The following is a 13,369-nucleotide window of genomic DNA, read 5'->3' as shown; positions in this document are numbered from 1 at the left end:
AAAGGATAAACAAAAGTGTAGTGAAGTGAACAGGCCCACCCACTGCTTGTTTCTAGTCATGGTCCTAATTTACCTGTAAGGTGGGAAAATAGGTCCTGAGAAACACCTTACTCTTCTCTGCCCTATTCTCTGCTCCTCTTTCAATATCTACTTTTAGAAATAGGATTTCTACAAGTAATTCTTGTCCTAAGGCACTTTCAAATAACTTAGAGAGGGGACAGGGCAGCTAACTGGGAACTAAAGCTGTTTTCAATGTCCTCAATTATCTGACCACACACTTTCACCTGGGGTTGGGTGCTGGGAGTCCTTCATTCTCCCATGACGTGCTTACCACTAGAACGTGTCTTACTGTCCGTGAAGCCTTCTGTGGTGGCCCTACACCTCATTAGCCTTTCCATCTCCAGTGCCTAGCACAATGCCTAGGATATAGAACATCCTCAGTAAATGATTTTTGAGTGAATGAACTCATTCCCAATGCCTGCCTCATTAGGTCATAAACTTAAAGTGCCTAATACAGAATCTGGCAATGGTAAATAATTAAGCTCAGTCTCTATAACATGGACACACATTTCCTGCCCCAAAATACACCATCACCTTTCTGTATGCCTCACACATCTACTACTTTCTTCCATTTATCAGTTTACTTGGTGCTAGGCATGCACTAAGCAGTTTGCCTGCATTATGTCAGCTAACACCCTCAAAACTTATGAAAAGTATGTGCTGTTATCATTGTCCTGCTAGAAACAAATTCATGAAGACCACAGTTTTTGTTCTATACACTTCTACTTTCTAGATATCTAGGATTAGAAGTGATATACAGCCACGCTGAAGGTTCATACTTAGAAGATTGAGATATGAGAACTAAGGTTTGAAATCAGCCTGGGAAAGAAAATTGTGAGAATTTTATCCCCAATTAACCCCTCCAAAGCAGGAAGAGAAGCTGCTCAATTGGCATAGTGCTAACCTTAAGCCAAAACAGGGACATCCTTGAGTTAAAGGCCCAAGATCAGCACCAAATATCAAAACAAACACAACAAGCCAAACAGTGGTACATAGTAGTCGCCCAATAATTATTTAATAATTTAACAAATATCTAGTTTATGAATGATGAAATTAGGTATGAAAGAGATAAAACCATTTGCTCTAGGTGACAAAGAATAGCGATTCAAGCCACAACGTGATTATTTACAAATTCTCCCTCTCAAATGGGAGACTGGTGATTGTCAGACAAGTTGCTAATTTTGACTCAGCTAAGAGACTTGTTAACACAGACTGAAAAGACAGATAGTGTTTATTCTGACCCTTAACTGTAAGGTGCTTCTGTCTCATAATTAATGTAAATAATTTCATTTTTATTTAGGTATGTAAATATTTACAGATGTCAACCTCAGTGAATTTTCTTGGTCGGTCTCATTGTAATAATTTAACTAGGCAAACCTAGTTAAGAAGATAACCGAGTTAAGAAATCTAGGTAAGAAGGTAAATATTCCCATTGGTTAATTCTCTTTGGTTGATTCCTAATCTATAATACAGAAATCATCCTAAAGAAGAAATTGCCTTTTTCATAGTAAATTCAAAAGACTTAGTGCTTTCCATATCATTGATGATTGGTGGCGAGGACAGGAAAAGAATTATTACAGCTTAAGGATAGAACTATTTCACAAAACCCCAACTATTCAGCTAGAAATACTTTGTTCATTTTCAGTCAAGTAAGTTCTACAAGCTACACCAACCTTTGAGTTATTAAAGGCTCTCTGTGCTTACATTATAGTTATAATTCACATTATAAACTGTGATGCAAATTTAAGCATTCAGCATTTTGCATATATTATATCGAAAAGCTTTGCTACCAGAGAATAGGGTACAACTATGAACCCTGTAATACGTGATAGTGAAACCTGAGAGTCCACTATGAGCAAAATTTCATGCAGAGAAAGGTTGTAAGTAAAAATCACTTATTATTATTAACTATCATATTTTAGTGACTACTTATTTTGCAACTACTTATGTCAACACCATTCTCTCCCAGTGAGTAACACGTCTTATCAGTCAATAGTAAAGACTGATGATTTTATTTTATGTATTTTACTATTTTGTGTCTCGTCAGGAACAAAAGATAGCATAAAAGTACATAACTGTGCAGACATTTAGTTATTTATTTAGGGGATTGAATTCAAGCCCCCTACAACATTTCTTATACAAATGCTTTCCCAACTGAGAGACATACCAATCCCTTTTGTTTTCATGTGTTTTTGAAATATAGCCTGGGTAAGGTTGTCTGTAATAGCCTTGAACTCTTGGTCCTCTGCGTCCATCTTCTGAGTAGCTGGGATTACAAGCATTACCACCATACCAAGCTCAGATTAGTAATTAAATAAAAGTAATTTTTTTCAAGTAAAGTAAATTGTTTTGAGTAACTAATATGAATTTGGTACTTTGTTACTTTCTAGAATGCAAAGAAGAAAAAGATTGACCTCTGCTTTCACATTTACACTCAGGAGAAAAGCTAGTAATTATATTTCAATTTAACAAGTATTTCCTGAGTGATTCTATATGGAATGCTTAATAGGTGCTAAAGTCTTTTAACTGAATTTTGTTCTAAAGGAATTGAATGAATAATGATAAAAAGTTGAGAATATGCCTTCTCTTTGTCTCTCTCTCTGTCTCTCTGTATGTCTCTATCTGTCTGTTGTTACTAAATTTTTTGATTATAGCCATTCTAACTGGGGTGAGGTAGAATCAATTTTGTTTTGATTTGCCTTTCTTTTATGGCTAGATAAGTTAAGCATTTCTTCATATGTCTATTGCTATTCTTATTCCTCTTCAGAGAAGTCTCTCTTTAACTGATGCCCCTAAGTAGACGAATGGATCAAGAAAATGTGATATCTACCTATATATATACACACATATATGTATATGTACATATATATATATATATATATATATATATAATGGAATTCTATGCCTCCATCTGAAAGAATGACACCGCCCTGTTTGTTAGGAAATGGAAAGACTTGAAAAAAATTATATTAAGTGAAGTAAGCCAGGCCCAAAGTAACATGGGTCCCATGGCTTCCTTTATTTGGAATAACTATTATATGTCTAGGACAAGCAGAAAAGCTCAAAAGCTATGTACATATGACCATGTAAGATTTTGCTAAACAAAATGAACCCCAAGATAGGGATACAAATAGTTTTATCTTTCTTGCTGTTGTTTTTAATGTACTTATAATGCACTATGTGATTTTTCTGTTTTTTTTTTTGTATGTTCTTCCCCCATGGTATAACCCTGTTTTCACTGTATTTGATTCCAGTGCCCTGTATCTTGTATATGCATTTTCCTAATTTGGAGAGGGAAAGGGAAATAACAAAATGCTGAAATAAGGGTTCAGGTTGACCCATTGTAACAATGAGATGTACAAGACACGATGTTGAAAATGAACTGTACAACTTGGGGGCGGGTGGCAGAAGGGAGGAGTTGGGGAGGTGAGGAGGGAAGGGATGGTAGGGGAAAAACCAAAGAGGGGGTAACAATGCTGGAAAGGAAATGAACTCATTACCTTACTCACGTAATTGTAACTCCTCTGTATAGTATCTTTACAATGAAAAATATACTAAAAAAAACCACTGCCTTAAAAGCATCCTTGAATGTTCTGAATCACAATAAGAGAAACAGACTGTCTTAGTCAGGTTTTTTTCCTGTCATTGTAACAAAATACCTGAGTAAACAACTTTAGGAAGGGATTTGTCTTGGCTCATGCTTTCTGAGGTTTTAGCCCAAAGTCAGCTGGTTCCTTTTCTTTGAACCTAGGTGAAAGCAGAAAATTATAGTAGCAGCAGAATGAGGCAGAAGAGGCTGGTCACTTAGCAGCTAGGAAGCACAGAGAGCACATATGTACGCGCGTGCGCACACACACACACACACACACACACACACACACACACACACACACACACAGAAAGAGAAAGAAATACACAAAGACAGGAAGAGATAGACACGGAGAAAGAGAGAGAAAGTGAGAGACAGAGATTGAGGGAAATATTTTCTTCAAAGTCCTGCCTACTTTCAGGCCCTACCTTCCTCAGTTTCCACCAATTCCTTCTGGCCTATTCAATTATGAAGCCATTAATGGATTAATCCATTGAATAGCTCAGAGCCCTCCCTGTCTGATCACTCTCCACTTGTGAATGCTGCATCTTCAACGTAAGAATCTTCTGGAGACATCTCATATCAAACCATATCACAGATGAACTGCTGGGTCCTTCTTCATCAGTGTCAAAACTGTCTTACCAAATTGCCTTCTCTCTATTTCTGCTCCATCACTACCTTAGTTAAAGTGTTTCTCATCTCTTATAAAAACTATTATAAACCAAGTAGCGGTGGCTCAATCCTGTAATCCTAGCTACTCAGGAGACTGAGATCTGAAGATTGCAGTTCAAAGTTAGCCCAGGCAGAAAAGTCTGTAAGACTCTTATTTCCAATTAACTGCTGTTGTTCAAAGTGTTAGAGCACTAGCCTTGAGCACAAAAGCTCAAGTACAGTGCTCTGGCCCTGAGTTCAAGCCCCACACTTGACCAAAAAAAAACCCAGAAAACAAAAACAAACCTATCATAATAGTTACAGCTTAAGTGCAGCATAGTTGTTAGATTAAAAACTTTTCTTACCTTTCTTAGTATTCTCTACCTTTATTATATTGTTGACAAGTGGCTCCTCAGTCATAGAGAAAGGGTATATGGCAGGAGCTAAAACTTACTAGTCGAAATGCCAGTCCTAATTCCTGAGCATCTATCCCAAACTGCTTTTCATTTGCACAGGATCCTTGGCATATCTGCCTTCTTCGCTATGTTGTTTATCTCCTCTTCCTTCCCTTGTGACTCAATTTTCTTTGTTTAACCCTCTCCTAATCATGAAATATCTTTCTTTAAGTTCAATCTTTCTTTTCAAGGACAAGCACCTTTTATTGACTGACGAATTTACCTGTCTGCTTTAATTAGTTGTACAAAGGAGTTGCATCTTGATGGATGTTACTCCTCCCATTGTTCTCACCCCTTTCTCCGCACCTGGATTCATTTTCACAGATGAACATTGAACACTCTGACTGTATTTGCTCACCCTTCCTCTCTCCATTTAAGGACAAATGTCTTGAGGAGAGTTATATACCTGAGGTGACCACTCAATTTCTTCATTTTAGTTTAAGTTGTCTCTCAGCTTTCCAATGAGGTGGACTTATACATGGCTACAAGTTTGCAAAGTTCTTCTTGATCTTAGAGCATTGAGGTGTGTGTGTGTGTGTGTGTGTGTGTGTGTGTGTGTGTGTGTGTGTGTGTGTGTGTGTGTGTGTGTGTGTTGGTCCTGAGGATTGAACTCAGAACTTGGGCATTGTCCTTAAGATTTTTTGTTGTTGTTCAAAGCAAGCTTTCTTCATTTGACCAACATTTCCACGTCTAGCTTTTTGATGGTTTATTAGAAATAAAGAGTTTCATAGAATTTCCTACCCAGACTGGTTTTGAATGGTGATCCTCAGATCTCAGCCTCTTGAGCAGCAACGATTACAGATTACCGGTGAGCCACCAGTACTCAGGTATTGAGACTTGTTTTCATCTTTCTGTCCTCCTCTCACTGTTCTTTTCATATTTCAAATCATCCCTTCTCAAGTTTCTCTTTCTGCATACCCTTCAGTGTCAGTTCTTTCCAGAATCCTCTTCTAGTTTTATCTACACACTTGTTAAACGGTCTTTTCCATTTTCATGGCATTATACTACTCTTACTTTGAGATTCTGCAACCTCTCTTTGTGCCTTCTTGGATCAGTCATCACTGAAGTCTGGATTGATACCTTTGGCTTTTACATCCTACTGCTAGTATTGCCTTTGTCTAAATTAGGAGGGATGCAGGTTACTTGCTTTCCATGAGAGTCTCACTGCTTCTCCTTCCAGTTCTTTTTGTGCTCATGATCACATTGCCTTTGATATAACTGTTTTCATGGGGGAGGGGAAGTAATACTGGACTTTGAACTCAGGACATTGCATTTGCTATGCTAGTCAAATGCCATACCAGTGAAATTTACCTCCAGTCCTTTTTCATACTGTTTATTTTTGAGATGTTTCTCATTTCCTGGGCTTCAATCCATCTATTTTAGGATTGCTATTATAGCTGTGATGATAGGTATATGCTACCACACCCCATTTTCCTTCCTTGAGATGGAATCTTACAGAATTTTCTGTCTGGGATATCCTGGAAAATCTTCCTCCTCATTTCAGCCTCCTAAGTAGCTAAGATCACAAGCATAACCCACCAGCACTGGCTGTCACTGAATTTTTAAGAAGTTGATATTTCTCAAGATGTTCTCATTGAACTGCCTAGGTCTTACCCATCACCTCAGAAATAAGTTGACCAAGGGCTGGGAAGGTGGCTCAGTGGTAGAGTGCTTGCTTTGCATGCATGAGGCCCTGGGTTCAATTCCTCAGCACCACATTAGCAAAAAGAAAAAAGTCGGAAGTGGTGTTGTGGCTCAAGTGGTAGAGCACTAGCCTTGAGCTGAAGAGCTGAGGGACAGCGTCCAGGCCCAGAGTTCAGGCCCCACAACCGGACCCCCCCCATAAAAAAGAAATAAGTTGACCATTGTTAGTATCATTTTTGCTACGGTAAGAAGAGAAAAACCTTAAACAATGAGGATCTGATTTTGTTTATTTCTCTTGTGTGAATTGGGTATTTCCCAAGTGACCATTTCTATCAAAAAGAGTAAAATATTTGCTTCAATAATAATAGTTTCCCAAGTACTGAGTAATCTATCAGCCTTAAAATCTCTGAATATTTGGCAGGCTAGACCTGCCTCCTTCTTGAATCTCCCTCCCTGGTTGCCATGACTATGAGTTAGAGGAAAAACTTGAAACTATTCAATTAAGGCAGTGGAAGGTGACACCCAAAATCAAGACAAAGAATATATAAGGGATTTGCAATCAGGGACACCCTATCTTTGAAGAGTTAATAGTAATCTAATTTAATGGCTTTAGTTTTCATATTCTATGAATAGTGTCTGTTAGTCTAAGTTAGGTATCTTTAAAAACAAAAAACAAAACTCTATCACTGGGTACATACCTGTGAGCCTGTGCTCCTGCCTGTAATCCTAGCTACTCAGGAGGCTGAGATCTGAGGATCATGGTTCAAAGACAGCCCCGGCAGGAAAGACTGTGAGACTCTTATCTCCAATAAACTACTCAGAAAATCAGAAGTGGTGCTGTGGTTCAAGTGGTAGCATACTAGCCTTGAGCTGAAGAGCTCAGAGACAGTGCCCAGGCCCAGAGTTCAAGCCCCATGTCTGACAAAAAAAAACAAAAACTATCAACTTATGGCATTGTTATTAATTAAATTCATTTCTTAGCTTTCTGGATCAGTGAGTAGAACTGAACTATAAAGTCAGAATAATTATTAATAAAATGAAGGCACTGGTCTAATATTTAAAGAAACAATCTGTTTTCAGAATAGAAGGGGTTTTTACTGATGAAAATTTGAATTTCAAGTTTTTGCCCTGATTTTCACTGTTTATGAGTTTTACATTGCTCAGTGCAAATTTACTTCATCTTCTATCAAAAACATTGTTTTTTAAAGGAAATTCTTCTGAAGCATAAAATTGACTCTGTGTAGATTTTTCACTCTATTACACATATTAAACATTGATTTAGGTGGTGGAAAAAAAGACAGAAATAATAATGAGAGAGAGAGATAGAGAGAGAGAGAGAGAGAGAGAGAGAGAGAGAGAGAGAGAGAGATTGGACTCCTGCCTTGAATCTCTCTGTGAAGCAGGAGTCCAATAAGATTATACATTTCAAATTACAAAGAGTCAAGAGAATATTGTCAACCTTTTATTGTCAGAGAAATTGATAGCTCACTTATGTCCTTGTAAAAGAAAGGTGGGGTTGCCAGTGAATGCAAGAATAATTCTCCTCCACATGGAGGTACTTGTTCTGTACAACATGACGAGGGCCTGAAAGTGACTCAGTAAAGAGAACCAGAGAACCAGATTCTCCTCCCCCTCTCACTCTTCTGTCTGACTCTCTTTTTTTCTTTGCCTCTGTCTCTGTCTCCCTCTTGTTCTGTCTTTCTGTCTCTGTCTGTCTGTCTGTCTGTCTGTCTGTCTGTCTCTCTCTCTCTCTCTCTCTCTCTCTCTCTCTCTCTCTCTCTCACACACACACACACACACACACACACACACAACACACATACACACAACCACAATAGAATCTAGTAAAATAGAATTCAGTACAAGCCTCAGCTCTTTCACTTTCTATGTAGGTTATCTTGGGCAAATCAATTAATCTCAGTAAGAGAGTCCCCAAATCTGTTACTGTCTAAGGAAGTTAATAGTAGCCCTCCCAAAGCTAGACTTAGTAAGACAATTCCATAAAAGTGCATTCTAGGGCATGGCAGTAAGTACTATAACAATATTTACTGTATTGGTTTTCTAGGGTTGCCATAACAATATACAAATTGGATAGCTTAGGTCAGCTAAAGTGTGTTGTCGCATAGTTCTCAAGTCTAGAAATCTGCAATCAAGGGTATGTTCCCTCAGAATTCCTTTCCTTCCCCCTTACTACTTCTAGCTCCAGGTACTGCCTGTCTTGCTGCAGCCTAATTACAGTCTTTTCTTAGTGTTTTCCCATCTCTTCATAGCATCTCTCCATGCTGTCTTTCTCTACGTCCAAATTCATTCTTGTTAAAGCACACTGATCATATTAGAATAAAGCCCATCCTAATGACTTTACTTGGACTTTATTATCTTTGTAAAGACCTTATTTCAAAATTAGTCACATTCTGACATATTGGGGATTAGAACGTCAATGTATGCTTCTTAAAGATGTGATGGAAGGGGCTGGGAAATTGGCTCAGTGGTAGAGCGCTTGCCTTGCATGCCTGAGGCCTTGGGTTCGATTCTGGACGTGGCGCTGTGGCTCAAGTGGTAGGGCACTAGTCTTGAGCTGAAGACCTGAGGGACAGGGCTCAGGCCCAGAGTTCAGGCCCCACAACCGGACCAAAAAAAAAAAAAAAAAGATGTGATGGAGGCACACTTCACAATTGCTAAACTATCTTGCTAGAGATATTTTTGCAAGAGCTAGGTTAGTATGTGAAGTACTTTAAAGCTGTACAATACCTTTCTTTAGTGATTGTTTCTTTTTCATTGTAAAGGAAAATGTACTCAGTTGTTCCAAAGTACTGACTTGCATAAATTTAATGTTTCCCTTCTGTTCTTCACCGAATCTGGTGGAATGGCTGGACATTAGCTTTTCTGTCATCTATAGTTTTCAGATTTTGAGTAAAGGAAAACTATCACAGGCTTTTGAAACCAAATCTGCAAATGTACATACCACAGAAAAAAGAGGATGTGTTAATACTCTGTGGTTTGCTAACCACATCACAACCTCAATTATACTCATCACAAATGGAAGACAGAATGGCTCTTCAGTGGAACATAAATTAATGTAAATTATACACTTACTAATAAAAATTAATTCTTTTCAGAAATTAAATGCCTTTTCCTCCTTAAATGCCTTTAATGAGTAATGAGATTGTATGCTTTATATTGTCCAGTTTTCTCTCCCATGATCTTGTATCTAACTTTACTCTCAGCCTGCAAAATAATTTGTTTCTAGCACTTTGCATGCTTTCTTTGCAAAATGACATGTTTTTATGCCCTGGTTGATATGAAGGTTTGATCTCTTTACTTCATGAACATAGATAACACCTTGAGAAGGCTTCAAATTAATTAGCATAAAAAATAAAAATAGGTCTGAGGACAAAATGCTGCCTAATAAAGCCCATGAAGCTCTTTTATTTTCTCAAGACTATATTGATCTGCATTAAATATATAAAATAAATAAAGCTGGGTCCAAATACCTTAAAAAATACATTAGTGTCTCCTTGTAACAGAGCCCTGGCAGAGATCCATATGATAATGTGAAAGGAAGAGAAACATTTAAAAAGGAAAACAGAATGGGTCAAATACTACAATTTAACAAGATGAAACTTCAGGCTATTTAGCTTCTAAAATATATCATTTCTTGATACCCAAAAGTAAATAACAAATAAGTAAATAAAAAATAAAAGTTTAGACCTACCTTTCTTTACACTTCAAAATTGTTTATGATAAATGCAATTTTAAATCGAGTCTTCAAAAATCATAGTTTTCATTTAGTGACACTTAGTAATTCAGAGATAAATTGTTTTTATTTTTAAATTTTTAACTATAACGTATCTTACCTTAATTTTCTCAAGCTGATCGTGATGTGCAAAATTAAATGCATGCATTAAGGAGTCCATGAAAAAAAATGCTTATTTCAGATTTGATCTCACTGGGGTCTTCTGTTTCCTACTAAATGGGCAGCAGTAATGAATCTCAGCCACACGGTGGCACCATCAGCAATAGACTTTTGGTGCTTATTTTAATCAGCATCTACTCTAAAAGGTGATACAACCAAGTGACTTTAAACATCTGGAGAAGTTTGAGACAATAATACAGAAGATGAAGAAAAATTATGAAAAATGGAGCTCTGAACTTTATAACAAAAGCACACTCCAGGACATTTCCCAAACATAAGAAGCTCTTTTAAGAACTTACATTATTTTTTGTTATGAATCACTTAATTCAAAAATGAAACAAATTAGTATTTTGTTATTTTTCTAGATTAAAGGACACTTTCCCATATGTTCTGGTTTCCTTAATCTTTTTTTATTTTGAAAAATATGACACTAGTGAATTTATGTTTGAACTCAAAGACAGCTAGAAAATTAAGAATGACTAGTTCACTAGGTACAGCCACAACAGAAACAAGTTTAGTCATCAATTTATGTAATCAGATTGTCTCACTCAGTCAAGCAAAGCAACTGACACTGACAGCTCAGGAAAATGACCTTCCATGTCAAGAATTTTGAAGCTGATGAGGGGCTCTTATTACAAATGTCTGGCAAAACCAACTCTCAAAGTAGCATCAATTAATAAAATAAATTGGCAATATATCATATTTTTAACACACCAATGCTCACATTTCATGAAATTCTCTTCTATTTAGAAGTTATCAATACCAAAATAACTATTTTTGTTATGTAATTATTAGAAGACTTGGAAAGAGAAATAGTTTATTATGCCTATTCCTAAAAAAGATCTATTTATAAATTTGAGAGTGTCTTGTACTATTTTGATTTTTGTTCAGTGCTAAGTGGGAGAGCTAAAAATGATGCATAAAATTTCTTGCTCATTTGCTCAATTTATATCAAGGGGCAAGTGAAAAGTTAGTCCATGTACTAAATTTTAAACAATAGAATTCTCATGAAATGAGTGCCATCTTGCTGAATTCAGACAGGCATGAAAGGCATACACATACTTTAAATTGAGGCAAAGCAACTCCAGGAGGAAAGCAAAAATGTGCTATTAGTACCTTCTTCAATCATTGTCAGATTTCAGGGTTTTGTTTTAGATTTTATCCTTGATTCTTGGTTCATTTGCAACTACTTAAATATTTCAGTCCCAAATTAAATCAAAAGCTACTTGGATTCAATAATACTTCTTGTAACTTTTAAGTACTTCACAGTCATACTATAATATTAACACAGTAAAAGCTAACATTTATTAAGTTTTTATTTGACACCAAGCACTATAAGTCAACACCATTTCACATACATGCACACATACATATACATGCACAATCCCATGAGATTGGCACTGATGTTCTCTCTGTTAATACAAAAGGAAGAAAGGTATAAATTGATTTGTCAATATAACTAGTAAGTAGCAGAGCCCAGTTTTGAATCCAAGAAGACTTTATGCCAAAGCCTGCTTATCTTGTGAGTGGAGGTAGATGCTCAGTAGTGAACAAACTTCCTGCCCAAGGTCTACCAGGCGCCAGACCTGGCTAGCTTTATGGTCTTAAGCAAATTACTTGGACACCTATGTCCTGAAATAGTTGTTAGTATAGCACCCAGCAGCTCATAAAGTTGAAATTTAAAAACTCTTAAAAGTAACTTCCAGTTTCTCTGTGGGGAACTGTCTCCACAACCTGCACAAATAAATCCTTTTCAGAAATATACTCCATCTTTCCAAAGAGATTCCTAAATTGGCTGGCATTTAATACAACTGGATTAAGGTATATATTTTATTTTCATCAACAGTCTTCAATTGCTTCTAATAGGATTGTGCTGTGCTGCAATTCTTAACACTTCAGGTGATGGTAGTTGAATTAGCCCTGCTTTCCTTCACTAAATCTACTAAAATGTCTTTTTGTCAAATAGAATTGGAAATTGAAACTAGCAGTATAGGTGAATAGTCTGCCTGTCTTGAAAAATGATTGTGGAAGGTGCTGAAATCTAACATTACTAAATGTTATTGTTACAATTTACCCCCAGTTTCTTTTTTATTTAATCTGTGGATTGTTTCCATAGCCTTCTGGAAGTTTAGGGAGATCAAATTTGAATTAAAATGAGACAATGGAGGGAACCCAGAAGCATAACCGAGGTTTCTATCATTTTTTTGATGGCTCATTTAAACCAAAACAAAATCAGGAAGGAATAATATTGTCTTCTCATTTTCAAAGACATTTTGGGAATTCAGCCTCCATATTTACAGAAAATCACCAATCCGTCAGCAAAGGCATAGAAGGTCACTCAGTAGAATAAGGGTCCAAATCCAATGTTAAGAACAATGATTTTAGTCCAAACGCTGCCACCAGGCAGCTGTCTTATTGAAGCCCCTTTCTTATGTTGCCTCAGTCTCTATTTTATTCCTATAGAATAAAAGGAATTACACTGGGACATAATAAATTATATATGTCTGTAGACATTCACACAATGAGATCAAAGGAGCATATTCTGAGGAGAGGATCACAAAGGTTCAATAGCTATGTGCATATGATTATATAAAATAATGTTTTTTTGAATGAACTCCAAGAAATAGAAACAAAAGGATTTATTTTCTTTGTTGCTATTACCTTTTGTCTTGTTTGTTAGTTCATCTTTGGTAGGGTAAGGGGGGACACAGAAAGGTGAGATAAAGGATGAACAAATGCAGCAGTGATACTCACTAGACACTATGTTGAAAATAAACTATACAACTTGTGGGTGGGTACAGGAGAGAAAACCTAGGAGAGGTGGAAAGAAAGGGTGACATCATTAAAAAGAAATGGACTCCTTACCTGACTTATGTAACTGTAACCCCTCTCTACATCACCTTTACAATAACCATAAAAATATATTTTAAAAAGAAATGTATGTTTTACCTGACGTATGTGATGATAAATCCTCTGTACATGGTCTTAATAATAACAATAAAAACAATTTACAAAAAATTGGTATACTGCAAAGACAAAACATTAATCTACCTAGGT

General features: G+C 36.6%; 1 protein-coding gene across 1 annotated transcript in view; it reads right to left on the bottom strand.

Moving 5' to 3' along the window:
- The window catches only part of Pde11a (phosphodiesterase 11A), a 338,087-nt gene that overhangs the window by 262,920 nt on the left and 61,798 nt on the right, over nucleotides 1-13,369 (bottom strand). The gene's annotated exons all lie outside the window — the stretch shown is intronic.

Source organism: Dipodomys spectabilis, unplaced genomic scaffold (assembly GCF_019054845.1).
Source record: "Dipodomys spectabilis isolate Male_0828 unplaced genomic scaffold, ASM1905484v1 ptg000115l, whole genome shotgun sequence".
Lineage (NCBI taxonomy): Eukaryota > Metazoa > Chordata > Mammalia > Rodentia > Heteromyidae > Dipodomys > Dipodomys spectabilis.
Note: the sequence above shows the minus strand (reverse complement) of the source record. Positions and strands in the feature narration are given on the sequence as shown.